The sequence below is a fragment of the Leuresthes tenuis genome, unplaced genomic scaffold (assembly GCF_036924035.1).
Source record: "Leuresthes tenuis unplaced genomic scaffold, fLeuTen1.0.hap1 SCAF_2, whole genome shotgun sequence".
NCBI lineage: Eukaryota > Metazoa > Chordata > Actinopteri > Atheriniformes > Atherinopsidae > Leuresthes > Leuresthes tenuis.
The window spans coordinates 20551186-20568193 of NW_027325356.1; the positions used below are offsets into that span (position 1 = coordinate 20551186).

The 17008-nt window shown below is 40.5% G+C and overlaps 1 protein-coding gene across 7 annotated transcripts in view; it reads left to right on the forward strand.

The window, feature by feature from the left end:
* The first annotated feature begins 6971 nt into the window (after positions 1-6971).
* tead1b (TEA domain family member 1b) overlaps positions 6972-17008 on the forward strand; it is a 53149-nt gene continuing 43112 nt past the window's right edge. For 5 of the 7 annotated variants that reach the window (XM_072380586.1, XM_072380588.1, XM_072380589.1 and 2 more), the window contains exons 1-2: positions 6973-7159; positions 7641-7779. The gene's annotated coding sequence lies outside the window, so the exon portion shown is untranslated. Of the gene's footprint in view, positions 7160-7640; positions 7780-17008 lie in introns of all 7 variants that reach the window. The other 2 variants (XM_072380587.1, XM_072380592.1) reach the window with 2 other exon arrangements.

Genomic DNA, 17008 nt, shown 5'->3' on the forward strand with positions numbered 1-17008 from the left:
TTATTGGGTTAGAAAACTTTTACGATAGTCCCGCCCCCCAACACAACTGTCACCCTCATGAATTCTATTTCGTTGTGTGCCTTGGTTATGTAGAAACATGACACAGTATGACAAAAGAAAGTCATTTTCTGGTAGGATTTTAGAAAAAATCCTCACTTGGTTCGAGTTATGAATCAAAACTACTTGGCTAAAGTTAGAAAATGAAATTAAATTAGAAAATAGTCACAGTTAAATCATTATTTTGGTAACACGACTGTCACTATCATGGATGCCATTTTTTTATCCTTCCCACAGATGCTCTATACTTATTATCTGAACGTGACTATTGGCCATATCTGTCTGCATAAACCAACGCTATATGGGCACATTTTGAGGAATGCAATGCAGGTCTATTTTTTCAGTCCTTCATTGTCCTGCTCCCACAAATATATTTTTCTCCATTTCAAAATTGGATGAGTTGACCTTGCACTATTTTCTGATAAATGAAGGGTTTAAATGATCTGTAAAATCCTATTTGTAATCAAATATTTATTAATATCTAAGCCCAACAAACTGAATAGAAAAATAATAGAAAAGGCAAAAGTCATTGAAAAATATCGGCTCAGATGGGTTCAAACTTGATTCTTTTTATTCACAGTATGCAAAGTAATACCACAGTCATACCTCTTTTTGTGTTTTAGAACATGTAATATTACATTTGGGAGAGTTCGGCATAACACAAAACTTGGGCCTGTTAGGATCTTTAAAGGCAGATTTAAACGAGTGACCATTGTGAAGCCCACAAAGTGAAGCTGTTTACAGTTATTTTGAAACTGCCGTGTTCATAGGACTAACGTTACTTTTGCACACTTTGCTGTGAGGTAATGATCAGTTTCTCCTGTAGATTTCTGCATTGTACTCACAAGTGGTAGTACTTTTCTCTCACATGTAGCATAGATGGCTAACTACAGACTCACTGTTTGACAGAGTTCTGTGTAAGGGATGGGCACCTGGGTGTGTTACAGACAGCACGGCATGCTGCTGCCAACCAGTTTACGCCCATTAAGGTAGATTTGGTTCCATTCAGCCAAGTTTGATTTGATGTAAGCGATTTTGTTCATATCTGACAGTGAAAAGTTGGCCAGCTGATTTGGAAGAAGCAGGCCATTTTATGATAATTTAATGATATCCACTCAAGTTGGTCCATGTACATCGAAGGTTACCATGGTGACCCAAGTCACGCAGCTTCAACGGACCAGGTAAAGTTTGTACACTTGATGAAAAGTCCAATTAGTGATTTAGCAGTGTTTTAACTTTCAGTGGCTGTCTCTTTTTGACCACTGTGGATCACCATGGTAACCTGAGCAGTGTGGCCATCAAACCGGGGAATGATTCAGCGAGTGAGGAATTTTAATTCAGAAAGAAATGTAATTAAATTCAATGGCGTTTTGAGGAGAAATAACTCCGTAGAAGTTTAGATTGTATAAATGTGTGTATGTGGATTTTACAAAGTAATTCTCAGCACAGCAGCCCACAGCTTTTAATCGTGTTCTGATTGTTTTGTTCATTATTTATCATGATGGCATCGTCATCCCGAGAAAAGAAGACATCGTTGGCCTGCTCATCCTTTTTCTGCTTTAACACTTACTGACTTTTACACTTTTCACACGCTTGTTAAGACAACATATTTGTTGCAACTTGCCTGCTGGATGATGCCTCACAGTGCAGTTCCTTTGACATCAAAGATGCCGAAGAAAAACAAGCAGATTGCGAGTAACGTGTGCATTTCAAGATTAGTGCTCACTCTGCCACTTGTGGGGCAATGAAAAAGGACACTAACATGAAAAAAGTAGAGAAAAAAAATTGGGTTGTTGTGTCACCATGGAAACTCTCCTCCCCACTGCATTTTACTGCGAATGGCCAACCATGTTTACTGTGCTTCCACATCTTTCATTTTCATTCTGAAATCATGCAGATCCACAAGGAGCTTTTAAATTGAGACCATCTTTTATCAGTCAGCTTATGTTCAAAAAGATGGGCCAGTCACAATTTAGATCACATGATGTAGATCACAACATTTTGAAATGTTTTTTAAATTGTATGATGCAATGAATATGTATCCATCTACTTTTATATTTATACTTATTTGAGCCACATGATTATAATGTAAAAATATTCCATTTAAGTTCACTATTGAGCAAAAAAGCCCTATTTTCCTTGTGGTGTTGTCCGAGTATATCGGATTTTTCTGTTTAAATGCTTGCTTGTTCAAGTATTGGGGGGAGAAAATAACAACTATATATAGAATATTTGTAACATGATAAAAACACAAGCACTGAAACATAAATGTATGAAATGATCAGAAGCAATATTGGGTGAAATATGGGTTCCCCCGCTCCTTTTCATTTAACCAGTAAGTGGTCCTCACTAGTCTCCCTCTTATCTCTGAATAAAGTTAATCAGTCTGGCTGGCTGAGCAGTCAAAGCAGAGAGCCAGGAGAGCACCTGGCCTTACATGGCTATCTGATTAGAAGAGGTTGCAGGCCAGGCTGAGCCAGACCAGGCCAACCAGTGGCAGCAGCAGGGCAGATCTGGAGTAAAATGAACAAACCAGACTAATTCTATTGCACCATTACCTCCCTCTTATACTGAGCAGGGTCAAATCAAAGCAATGCCATAGCACAGACCAGCCTTATCAAGCCAAGTAACATGAACAAGGACCACAACGGGGAAACTATGCCTTCACCGGTTCAGAACAGTTGATTAGTGTTCTCTGAAGCGTGCTTTTAATGATTAAGCTGTTATTATCTACAGTGTCCCTAAGCTCCCAAATTGACTTATGAATGAAACTCTGCCTTTATACTTTTTCTCAGCTGGAAATAAGGAGGAATGTAGAGAGACACCTCGTGAAAGTTCTACACACACACAGACATATGAAATTAGGATCTGGAGTGTGTTTATCTTTTATCTGTTTTGATTTTTCTATGAAAGGATGATTGTGAAAAAAAGAATTGAAAAAGTATGAAAAAATAATACACTTTGTGTGTGCGTGTATTATGTGTGAATGAGAGCAGTGCAACCCACAGCATGCAGCTGATGTTTAAGCATCAATAGCTACGCACTAAGTAAATCTGGCTTTCATGAGGCAGTGCACAACACATTTAGATGAACATCTTCTTTAGAGTGCAGGGAGTCTTTGCTCAAGTTGAAACAATTCTGGTAACAACGAGAACAGAAACAGCAGCTAAAAATGCACAGAAATCACTGATTTACTTGTTTTTGGAACGTAACACAGTGCACTGACTTCAGTGTTCAACCAGGTCTCACAGCAAAATGTGAAATGGTCAGGGAAAACGTGATCTATTGATTCATGTCCCCAGACACCACTTTTGCTGTTTTTTAAATGGACACAAAAACTATGCAGAGAGACAGCAGGAAACAGCTGTTACATCGCATTTAGGTCCACATTTTCGAGAGCAGAGGGGTTGGGATTGTTGGGAAAAACACATATGCGTGTCAAGCTGTGATAGGACTTGAGTTCAAGCCTCGAGTTGAAGTCCTAAAAAACACAGATTTTAAACTTTATTTTTAAATGTCATTGTGGAATTCAGTCGATTTTACACATTGCAAACTTAATAGCTTAAGTTGGGTAAACATCACAAATTGAGGTAAAACAAACACTGTCATAACTTATTGCATCAAAATGGATTATTTTCCTGGATTTATTGGCTGCAGAGCATGTCTTTTTCACGACTATTTAAGATTTTTCAATGAGATGGAGCTGAATAGATATTTAAGCTTATGATAATATGTGCTACCAGCTCATTCTAAGATACGGTCAATAACATAAAAAGGAAAACAGGTTCATCCTCTCGTTGTCTGGTGCGGTCAGTGTTATCAACCTCTTTCGTATACAGTATATCTGCAGTTATCTGAAATATCAGGTGTACTCGTGCTTAAGAGATTCTCTGTAAACATGGCTGCGTCATCTTAAAATGATAAAAAAAAAGGTATTGAAACACCAGTCTCTAACACACAGTGCACATAATGTTTAATACTTCCTCACGCATTCAGTCTTGCCTCATTTGCCACCTGTACAACATGCTTGTGTGGCCACACCCTGTTACACAACAGCAGAGTGGCAGCGCACAGAGGGCCAATTGTTTTGGAGTAAACAAAAGGTGTCTTTCCTCCTTCCGCGCATGCCAGAATGATATGCAATAGCTGTATAATGAATACAGAGATTGGACTCCCAGGAATGGGAGTGAATGAATTACATTCATGTTTCAGCTGTTATCATTTGTCTCAGTAACCTCCCAAATGCGGCCCCCACATGTTGTAATGGCACCCAAGCTCTCTCGTATGATCTCATATAACACCTTTTCTGAATTCTGAGGCATGATCTGATAAAACTTCAAGAATATATGGTAGCTTCTAAACACTTTTAGCTTCTAAACGACCAGTGTCACATACTGCTTAACTGGAATAATGGATAAGAATCTCACTATTCTACATACAGCTCAGTTTCAATGCTGAACAATTTGCAGGTGATCGCTGCTTTCGATGATGGAACAGCAACTGCTTTGAAATTTTCTACCACTTAACCACGTGAGAAGAGAAAAGAAAAAAAACAGCATGGTGAAAAAAATGCACAGGAAGACGATGCCCTTTTCTAATCTTGCACCTCCTCATGTTTCCTTCTCCCAGCTAAACATGCACAGGCAGATGTTAAAAGCTGTTGATGGATGTCCTCAGAAGAGCAGTCGTCCGTCTTCATACAGCCCTTTCTTTTGAGAGATTGGTGTCAAAACACTGGCTACTAATGGATGACTTGTTCAGACAGGACTGCAGTCTTGCCTTTGACTGTGTTTTCTGTATATCAGTGTTTGAAGTCACACTTGAATATGTGACCAACTTGACCTTTATAAAACGGTTATGAATGTGTTTCTATACTGAGCACACAACAGGAATGGAAATAGTCTAGAAATGCAAACAGCATCAAGAAGTCTTATTGGTTCAAATCTTCCATTAACTGTACAGATTTATTAAGACAAAAACACGTAACACTCAATACTTGACTGTCCATATCTGTATGCTATATGACAAGGAGCTGTAGGCAACAATTTGTTCAACTTCCCAAGTTTCTCCACCCCCAGTGTGCATGAAGGACTGCTTTCAACACCCCCTTCCCTTCCTCCTCCCATTTGAAATGGACCAGTCTTGTGGAGTCAGCAGCTGCCTTTATGTCCTGTAGGAAATCCTACAGCCCTAAGTGGTGAGGACTGAACAAAAGATGTGATTAAAAAGGGAGTGTGTGTCTCAAGGGGAAGTATCAGATGACACAGAAACTAACAAATCACACTTTTTCTGAATTTACATCGTTTGCTCTGTAAAAAAAAAAAGTACAGCTACCAGTTTTATGCTCAAATACTTCTCTTGTTTAATGCCAAGTGAAAACTGTGACTGGTTGTTAAAGTAATCTTGCTTGTTTACGTTAAGTTTGAGTTGGCATTAATAATAATATAAAAAAGTGTTTGTGATGGAAATGGGAACCATACCAGTCCACCTTTCAGGGTGTTTAAAGTTTAATAAACACTTTTTTGCCGTTGTATTGATGCTTGTCATTATTGAAATTTCTTCAAATATCTGCTCTCTTGCCCTTAATGGAAATCAGTCTGTTGTAATATATAGTTTAAAACAACATTCACCGTGTGAATTAATGTATTATCCACCCACCCATTCATTTTCTATGTCCACTTTTTTTGCAGTTCAGGGTTGGCAGGAGGTTGTCCTAACTGCCACTGTGATGATGGGTTACCCATCCATCACAGGGCCAACACTGAGCCATCAACAGCCATGCATCCATGTTTTTGGACTGTGGGAGGAAGCCAGAGTAGCCAGAGAGAACCAATGCATTCATGGGGAGAACATGCAAACTTCACACATAAAAGCACCCGTTGAGATTTGAGCCAGGAAGCCTCTCACTGTGAGGTGGCAATTTTAACCATCACACCACCGTACAACACTGTATGATTCATTATTATATTCAATTAATGTAAATGCAACTTCTTTATCGCTCACTTTTTTCATTTTGAGCTTATCCTAAACAAAAACAGGGGCTACATGGTGGTGTATCAGCTTTTGTTACTGGTAACAAAAATTGCATTGTTACTGGTAATGCAATTCAATAGTTTACCAAAAGCATGCATTCTAATATTTTTGGATTAGATAGATAGATAGATGGTTGCTGCTGTTTTTAATCTGACATCAGGTGAAGAGTTTTACTCATTTAATGCAAGAGGAGCAGTTAAGTGGCAAATAGACTACATATGACACTTTTCTTGTTTTGTTGACCACTTGAATAACTTTTGAATGACATAACACATTCACCCACGTTCTTACAGCAATTCTCTGTCAATACAGTTTTATTCACCTCCTATGTGGTGCTTTTATCCTCTATCATGCACACACCCGCGCACACAGATTAACGCATCAGATGCAATGTGTTTAGTGTCTTTCTCTCTCAGGGACACTTCAACAAGTGGGTTTGGGAAGCCAAGAATCAAACAGCCTTCTGTTACTACTCACCTCGTTCTTGTGTTTCAGTTTTTGTAGTCACAATCTGAAGACGCAGCCAGGTAATGCACGGCCAAAACTGTACCTACACTCTTATTGACACGTATTTCAAAAGTAACCTGGGCTGATAGTTGTAATCTATTTTAATTTTTTTTGTGTAATCCCAAACACATGCAATCCTTTAAACCCGCAAAAAAAAAAAGAGTCTTGGATCATAGTTGATTTAAGTTTATGACGAGAAGGTTGTGAAGCTGTAAAATCGGAGTTCCGTCGTGTCCTTGAAGGCGTCAGCTCCCGGGATGTTTAGTGCCCTCCCAGTCCCCCGCTTCGCTGCTGCCTGCTGCCCAGGCTGGCTGCTGGCCGCTGGGCTCGGGATGACGCCACCTCTCGCTCCGCCCCGGCGCAAACTCGCTCCCTGCGTTCATTTCATTCCTGCTCTCATTCCGTGCATTCTTCGCATCTCTGACAGTGCGCGAAGCGATTTACCTACACCTTCCTGGCTGGCCCAGAAACACCAGAAAAACTTGACATAGTATTCAAAATACTCAGTAACATCACAATATCAAAAGAAAGGGGCATTTGTAAATGAGATATCAATAACGAGGTAAGTTTCAATGGTAGTTGCAGGTATTAAAACTGGTCGTGGACTTCTGTTCAAGGGGGTTAGTTTAGATATTTTGGATAAACTGCACATTGTAGCCATATTGTTGCCATATTTAGGTATTTAGCATATATCCCATTTTTATTTTTTAAAAGAAACGTTAGGTCGTTTGTTTCCTTCGCGTGGATTGATGGCCGCTGTTGCAACAGGGTGCTCACTTTGAACACACTGTTGTAGCCCATGGCTTTGACACGGCAGCGAAAAATCTTTGACATTTTTCACATTTTTTGAAAAGAAGCCTGATCGTACGCCCCTATTAAAAAAAAACCAAAAAAAAAAAAAAAAACCTCAGACGCCGTTTGCCCCGTGTGAAGCAGCGGGGAAACTCGGACTGGGATTCGAGACGAACTAAAAATACACAACACAAATTACAGTTTTTTGGACACGATGACGGTTGAAAACGTTGCCGTTTTCCTCTCCGTAGTTGGCTCAGCCTGGAGTTGTTGGAGATTTCACGGGAGCATTTGTGGACCACCTCGAAGAAAGCGACACGGAGGGGAGACTTGTTGCTTCAGCACGTTTGACGGTGCTGTATTTTTCAGCCGCCATCGAAGTTTTTTTCTGTAAGTAATTTTTTTTGTTTCTATGCTTGTTTGTGATTTGTCTCACCAGCCCGTGTGCCGCTCTCCATGTTGTTACTGTAACTAACCAAAGCGACCGAACCGGAGGGAGAGCTTCGCCGAAACTCTCGTGCTGTTTTCCCGTTAAAGCTCTTCTCCGCCAACTCACTGGGTTGGAAAAAAACAACAACAAAAAACCCCCCAAAACCTACTAATTTGATAGGAAACACCGCAGTTAAATGCTGCTGTACGAGTTCGGCGATAATTTGTGGTGGTTTAAAACTGCATTAAAGGGCCTATCGTGATTTTGTTTGTCGAATTAGCTTGAACTTATATTAGCCGCCTCCGGTTATCCCTCTGTGAAAGATGATGGGAAGGGAAGTATGCCGATTGTTTTTCAATTTGGAGCTGTTTAGTTGACTTTATGGAGCTTTTATTTGGGGATTCCTGTATTGTTGTCTTTTTCCTTCCTCTGCTTTGGGAAATGCATGCTCAGCTAAAACTGAACGCCCCCCCCCCCCCCCCCCCCCGCCCGCCCCCCAACTCAGCTACACACCAACTCTTGAGTGTCAAAAAGTTTTACTCCTGACAGTGATTTCATCCACAAACCTGTATGACTTGTATACCAAACGAAATAAGCTTTCATTGGCTCCAGAGAGATAGATTATATCTATACAGATACAGCTATATGAAGACCTCTTTTGTACCAGGCTTGCCTCCCCTTGTATTTTAAGACTATACACACATAGCAGAGAAATACTCAGGCAGGCAGACAAGCAAATAAGCTCACTGAGAACACAAACAGTGTGCACTAATACAACATTAACACAGTTTTACAAGCTTTAGGACAAACTAAAAATTCTAACAAATCCAACAGGAAACTCCCAACAGCCTCTTCAAGTCATTTCCCATCTTTAAAAACATTAGTTGCATTTATACAAAAAGATTATATTGCCATAATATACAGATGGATGCAGATTCTGACCGCTGTCACTTCTTTTTAAACTTCTTTTTAAAGCTTGACGTTTTTTGCGACGTGTTAGCAGTCTCATTCTGTACTTTTGGACCTCTTGAAAGCCACACACAATGATGCTCATTTACCTTCTTTTTTTTCCTTTTTCTTTAGTAATAATTAATTTGAGGGAAGATGCGTTGGAATAAGGCTGCAGCCTGTTGTTGACTGTATATATGTAACCCGAAAAGTATTATTTCCAGCTTTGATGGAACTCGTGGTGGAAAAGAGGATCAGTGGTTGGATACGTGTTTGATTGACTTTGATTCGGTTTGCGTTTCACAGCCGGGCCGTAGTTTGCATCGCTCTGGTGGTCTCAATGAGTCATTACTTTAGCTAAGGCTTTCAAAATGAGTCCCGGTTTGGTCTCAATCATGCTATTCGATTCAGCTCAATATCTATGGGTGCAGTAGTGTTTCGTGACCGGACTGTCTCTTCCCAAGAAACAAACAAGAAAGCAGAAAGGACCTGCTGTGGGCCACTTTAAGCTTTTGTCTGAAGCCTCACACCTTTTTTTTGTTTTAGCATTGAATTTGAAAGCAGCTGGTCACCACAAGTGCGCAAGTTCTCTGCACTTCTGTAGCGCGCTCTTTCTTTCTCGTCGTATACTATCATGGCAAAAAGACACGAAGGCAATGCGGCATTTTTTCTTTGATTGAAATAATGTACAAGGATTGCTGTAGGTTCCTGGTTGAGAGGTCGACAGCAGTCATGCACAACAGCACGCATGTCACAGTGTAAATCTGCTTGCTTAGACAAATAAAGGAAAAAGAAATAGTTGCTTTGTTTTCAGGTTATGCAACCAGTGGACTTGTTGGACTGAAGCCTGCATAGCATTAGTACAACACTAGCGTGTCGGGTTTGTTCGACTGAGCGAGGCTTTACCTCTAAAATTTGAGTTCTGAATCTGCGCAGTGAGCGTTACCTGCAGGGCGTTGAGGAGAGTGCAACACAGCTCCGGTGAAAGCCAGTCAGCAATTTTCTGTACATTAAGACAAGAAATGGGATTTTTAAGAAATGTCACGGGGATGAATTGCATCATGGTCTACAGAAGCACTGTCTAAACTGTCTGAGTGAGAAAGGATTGTGCCTGTGGACATATCGCCTCATTGTTCAGGTTGTCTTCCCTCACTCTGCCTCGTTCAGGTCAGAGGGCAGGACTGCAGAGAGCGTAGTCTATCTGTGGTGAAGTGTGGACAGAATAATGTGCTTTTGTGAAGCACAGAGTGGACTGTGTTACTTCTTGGAGCCAAATGAGACTTCTTTTCTTCTGTTAACTGTAAGAGAACTGCATTTTGCTCAGATATTTCTTTTTGTCCAGTCTGTTTCTTCACTGGGAGTAAACGGTGCGATTTCTCCTGTCAGCGATGGGGATTTCGTCAGTTTGGCATAATGCATAAGGTCTCATTTTGGGAACCCTTTGCACACAGTAATGGCTCTATCTGACCATAATTACTTATGACAATTGGAATTGTACACCTAGTATAACTTCAGTTACCTGGAATAATAAAGCAACACAGACAGTTGAAATGATACCAAGACTGTTCATTAAAGAGGGAACATAAATTCTACCTCTAATCACTTATTATCGTAATTAGCTAAATTTTGCAGTGACTTGAAATGGTCGCTGACTGTTTTGATAATTAGCATATTAAGAAATACAGTCATTCCCATCTGACTGCAGGAGAGAATCGAGCACAGAGATATATTAAACTTCTCAAGATGGCTTTTAATTTACAAAGAGCTTTTAAATTCGACAAGTATTAGTCAGTAATAGATGTTTTCCTCCTCCTGGAGTTGTAATGTAAACTATGCTCTATGTTCACAACTACATTCATACGTTTGCGCTGAGCTTTATTGTTCTGTTTTTGTCTAGATTTAATGCGAAGAGCCATAAAACTGACACGGTCACAAACTGCATTTCAGATAAAAGCTGTAGGTGTCAACTGATTTGTTTAAAATAGCTGTATACTGTGTACAGCATATTGCTCTTTGTTTTTTTTTTGGCAGGAAAAGGGATCCGCTGTCTGTAATTGAATTGTGACACTGAGTCATTAAATGTGTGATCAGATGTGATATGCACCAGGGGTTAAATCACATCAAAACATCAGTGGTCTCCGTAGTCAAAGCAGAAGAGGGACACTCCCGCAGGCATCCAGTCTTGTGTGTGCCCTGAGGTAAACCCTGATCTAGAAAGGGAATTTTAGAGTATGCGCTGCTGCTCAGCGGTTTGAGTGGGGCTCGCCGAGGCCAGTGGAGAGTGTCACCAAAAAGGAAAAGCTGGCTCAAAGCCACTGACGTCATCTAAGTAAATCTGCTTCAGCACTGCAGCTATAAAATGACTGCCAGCTACCGAATGCACTTTGTCCCTGTCAACCACCTTAGTTAGAGCAACACTGTTCTTTATTTTTCCCTACCTCTCCCTTTCTGCACACTTATGGAAAGCCGTCTTTAGATATATTTCCATTTCTCTCGAGTTGCAGCAAACACTGTCTATTCTTAAAAAAGGGACCAAGTTTGGCCTTTCTGGATTTAAATAAAGCACCAAATGTTGAGCCTGTCTTTTGAAGTCATACCACTTTATTATTGCAGCCTTATAATGTTTACCATATGGCAACCTCAATCATGTGCAGTGGAAAAGAGCATTTCAACTCCATTATTTCTCAAACCACTCATTATTAATGTGCTGTGCTTCATAATGTCTTAGATGCTTGGAAATGTTCTCTTATTTTTATTTGGAAAAAAGAGGCTAAATAAATTAGCTGCATCATGCTCACACACAGGCAGAAAGCAATATGTATACCCCATGAATCATTTGATGAGTCAGTTACTGAAACCACTTTAAGCATTTTCAGCTCTAACCACAATCAAAGCAGGAAATCTGGGCTTCAACAACTTCCCTTCTCAGTGCTGACCATAGAAGCAACCGTGGTGCTCAACTGCTCACTAGTGAATGGAAACCCATGAAGCAAAGGCACACAATCACTTCATTTATGGAAACAGTGCATGATTTGTGGCTTATATTGAAATGTGGGTTATTTCGTCTCTCTTGAACCGTATACCTCATTCACTGCTTGTTCTAAATTCCCGCAAGAGCTTTCATCAATGGTCATTGTATTGTTATCGTGGCTGAGAAAGATCAGGGAGGCACTCTCTGCCCTGAAGGTGCCCTGGTTTCAGTCAAAGCACAGACAGAGCGGAGGGTGAACTCCCGTGCTGGCTGTGCCTGGTATATTAGTGTGGAATCTGATCCAGGAAAGTGCAGTGGAGAGCTGTGTCATCAAAACTTTATTTTTCTGAATCTGATAAGTGGGCCCAAATAGTGGACATTTTCGACAAGGAGTTGTTGATTTTTAAACGAACCCAGCTCGAATTGGCTGCTGTGTTAACAGTCGTCCATCATTATTCCATGAGTGCATATGAACCGTAGTCTCAAGCCCTTTTCTGGCATGAGATTTGTAACAATAATGGCCTCATCAATCTGTTAAAGTGATGGAATTCAGACAAATTTCAGCTTGTGCCTTAATGTTTCTCACGGCTTCGTTCAGACAAGGCGGGGGAAGAGACTGAGAGCCGTGGCACGTGCGCAGGAGTCGGCCTTTTCACAAGATGGCAAATATCAAAGGTTTTAATTACAGCTTTATTTGGGATCAAGCTCACATTGTATTGAAACGAACTGGTGGTGGATAGAAGCAGCTGAAAATATCACTTCTCTACATGTTCAAGCTTATTAAAGAGTTGGCGTTATTCTAAACAAAGTGGATTTCTTTTCTCTCGAGTAACGCAGCGGTTTTTATCAACGGGATCTTTTGCTTCATTTGAAGACCGTCTGGATCTCGGATGAGAAGCTTCACCAAAGCATCACGAAACACTGCCCTTCTGGAGTTGTAGTTGTACGGCTTCGTATCAGTCTAACGAACGTGCAGCGAAACAAAACGACAGAGGATTGCATGTTGAAAATGTTGATTATATGTGCCAGTAGAGAGCAGAAGCCTCAGCTGCGGCTCAAACACATTTAAGCACAATTTCTTTTTTTTTTATTTGGCTCAGATACTGAGGGGGAAAAAAACAGTGATACAGCTCCTTAACACAGGTTAAACCATGGAGGAGAAAGGTTTGAACGGCGCCGTCATTTGTTTATCTGATGACGTTACTTGATGGATTCCCCTGAACCGCTGATCCTAAGCCAGTTTAGTGTGAGTGTAGCACTTTATATACTCGCATCACGCTGAAAGGGACGCCTATATGTTACTAGGTCTGACCATGTCAGAGACTTTAGTAGAAGTATCACAAAGGTCCTTCACACATGACAGCGACACGTTCAGTTGCCGTCAGATAAATGGAAAGTAGCACACGTCTGAAAGAGGCTTTGAAAGAATGAAGATAGAAATGCGACCTAATGCAACGCATTGGCTCACCGATGTCTTTGAAACCAACACTGCAGTCATGTCGGACATTTTTATTCCTGGTCGATTGGGAGTCAGATATGACCATATTTGGACAGCTGGAAAGTGGGTGTCTTTGATCCCTAATGGTGCCTGATATCTATCTCACGGTGTATTTGTTATTGGTTTCTTTAAACCGTTTTTGTCACTTTTGTGTCCTCATTTTTCTGCTTCGACATGGAAAGCCACTACTTAACCGCACGAACCGGGGATTTGTCATCACATACCAACAGCTATCTGAGACATTGCATTTTTACTCATTCTGCTTTTGAAATATTTGTGTGTAAATATATTACTTTTGCACCCTGTGTTATGGTCATGCGATTAGGTTTTGTGAGGGGCACCCGTATGGTCAGAATCTTAAGGACACTCACTTTTAACAGGTGAGTCCACCGTGTTGTTGAGGAGAAAAAAGGAAAGGAGAGGAAAAGATGGCAGCAAGGAAATAACAACAAATAAAGAGGTATACAAGGGGATAAATGACGGTTCGAGAAGCAGAGGAGTAGAGATGAAAGCCAGCTTGAATTGGCTGCGTCAAATGCAAATGGTGGCCTTCATGCCCATCACTGTGATTTGTTTTCTTTTTTTTTTTTTTCTCTTCCATGCCCTTCCGCACGCGTCCTGAATGAGCCAGCAGCCAGCCCTCGGCCTGCTCTGCTCTCATAACTGTCAGGAGATCTTTTATCTGACGGACCTTTATTTACAGCTTTAATTTCCTGAGCTTTATGTGTTACACTGGCACTCCACACCGCTGTGGACATGGGCGTATGCTGCCTGGAATGCACTGCAAATTTTTGATAGGCAAATGTCCTTTTGAGCTTTCATTACATTTCATATTTGAATGGTAAATTGTATGTATGTATTTATTTTTTGTCATACTTCGGCGTTACGGCCAGAGCAGGGACGTTTCCTCAAAAGGAGAGATTTTTGTCTCTCAGATTCACCGTCAGTTTTCCCCTCTGTTGTTTAGAGCGGAAGACCTTTAGCTTCGCCGATCTGCCGGGCTGCCGCTGTCTCTGATGTTGTCCAGATCATGTTGTTGTTGTTGTTACCTGTTTTTCAGGCTGAGGCAGGTAGTGAGGGCTGCTTTGACAGAACCTGTAAATCAATCTCAAACAAAGATTGATCCCACAGTGGCCTGATGGTTTCTGGACTGGAGGAGGCTGTCCTCAGATTTGAGAGAGATAATATTGGACAGATTCATGGCACTTAAGTCTGCCAGTTCAGAGAGGCATGAAATAAACACTAGGCTATTGCCAATAACAGAGGCGGCATAAGTAAGCTTTCTAGCCTCTACGGGGCCTTTGGAAATTGGTTTAGCAAGCCCTGTTTGTTCATTTTTTACAATCTTTTAACAAAACTGTAGATTTGTTCATGAAACTTGAGCTCACGGTCAGCTGTTTGTCATCCATCCCATTTTCTCTTAATTCTTTTTTTCACTCATTAACTCGTAAAGATTTACTTGAAATAGTTTTTTTTTTAAAGAGGCGCTCCACGCTTCATCTTTTACTTTGAGCCGAAATTAATTCGAGTATTCCAATCAATCTTTGGTTGGTTTTATTTAGCGCTTCCATAGAAATGCATCTCAAGGTCCTCGAAGACCTGCTGTCAAAGACTGCATTCCATAAACATGCCTTCCTCAAGGTAATTAATTTGTTTTTAAAGACAGAAAGTGGAATTTTAATAACATCTGCCATTGTTAATGTGCGCAGCTCGTTGCGTTTGTTAAAGAAAAAGGAGTAATTTTGACATTGCTGTTGTAATTATACAAAGGCCAGGGTATGTCTTCACAACACATTCAAAATTTTGAGTTTTGAAATCACATGGTAATTACACTTTTGCAGATTGTGGCCTTAGCTACTCTGGGCCATTATGGGGTCCACAAAAGTCATTCACAGAATCATTATTGCACCCTCTGAGATAACGGCACAAAAGAACTCCACATGGAAAATTACATTTGAGGCCTCTCATCTGCTATTTCATTACCTTGCTCTGTCTGATGGGTGAAATGGGTCCTCTTAATTTAAGAAGCTGGATTCCAGCTTGGTGAGTGGTTTATGTAATCTCACAGTAAGCGTAATTTCACATAATTCCATGTCACACCTACCACTCTGCTTAGCTACCGCATTCATTTCTCACATGGCGTGCCGTCTTTACTCCGCATCTCACAAATAAGCCCATTTCTATGGTGTGCACCCTGCAAAGACAGAAGTATGCAATTATTTTTTAACCCCAAGTGTTTCTGTGGGTGACATTAATACCTTCTTTTGTCAGACATAATTAGACTGCAGATTCTAAGGCACTAAGAGACCACCCTTATTGACGACTGCCAGGTTATTCACGTTTCACACAGCAAAAGCATCTTGTTGACGTCGTTCCTTTGCACGCATCTGATGCAAAGAATCTGATCCCTTCAAAGACTTTCAGTCTTTTATTATGTCTGTTTGTGGAGAACAAGTCTACAAATGCCATTTTGAAGATAAGCCCAACCTGATTATCACCAATCAAGCACAAAAGTAAGGCCCCCCCACTCTGATATCACCCTCATATTGAAGCAACACCTTTGTTGGAAACGGTATTGGCCTTTATGTATCACATGTGCTACTTCAAGGCTTTCATTTGATGGGGAAATTTCAAATTTCTTAATGTCTAATGACATTGTATTTTGACATTGCTAGATTTTTTTTTCAAGAGGTAATTTCTTTTAGTGGCAGTCAACACGTGCAACAGGTTTCACTCCCTTATAAACACAACTGTAACCAAAGTAGCCTTTGTTTGGTTATTGGAAATAGCCTGGAGCGTAACAAATATAGCTTATCTGTGGAGTAAAACAATAAGAATTAACAAAAGGTGAGACTAGTTAACATAGTAAATCATTCAAAGGTTACAAATATCTAAACTTTTTTTTTTTATTGGGTAATATTTTGTTGTTCTCTGTTGATAATTTCTAATACATTTTAGGTAGGTGGATTGATGCTCATTGGGAAGTTTCAGTCAACTCAGTTAAATTAGCCCCACTGAGGTGGTCTGATTTTCTTTTGGCTGATGATGATCCTGAATTCCTGCTTCAGTGCTTGTTCTTACAGTAGTTGTAGTGACATTATTTGGTAAGCACCAAATTTCTAGTCGACACACCTTATTTACATGTGCGTCAGTTGTCCTGAGAGAAGCATATAGAGCATAAAATGATATATTATTCATATCTTGTCTGTTGATAAGCCAGCCCCCCTTTATCCCACTTCTCTGCTTTGCTCTGCTGTAGTCGACACACCTGATTGGCCTTTGTAGAGACCACCAATCAAACGTTTTAGAACTGATATCTTTCTATAGCGGTTGCTGGATCAGCCATCATTGTTCATCTTTGGGGGTTTGCTATAGTGTCCTGCAGTGGATTGAGTTAACAGGGAATTGTGGGGTGGGGTCCTGAGCAGTTTTTGCAGCATGGCGGGGTGCAGCATCCTGCTGGGGATGGTTCCTGTTTGGCGGGTAGTGCCGTTGCCATGGACGGATGTGCTTAGTCTTAAACTATTTGTCAAAGTAACATCAATGTGAATGCCAGAGCCCGAGGTTTATTAAAAGAAATGTACAAAATGATCAGTGTTAGTAGTTTTAATTCTGTGGTTGATCTGCGCTGGTTAGTTGCCTTCATTCATCATCTTCCTTTAATGCTAACACTTAATTTCTCTTCATTATTCTGCTGCATTCCACATTAAACTATATGTTGGTAATAAAAACGTTTTTTTTTTAATGAATGAAACATTGATGGCGATAACAT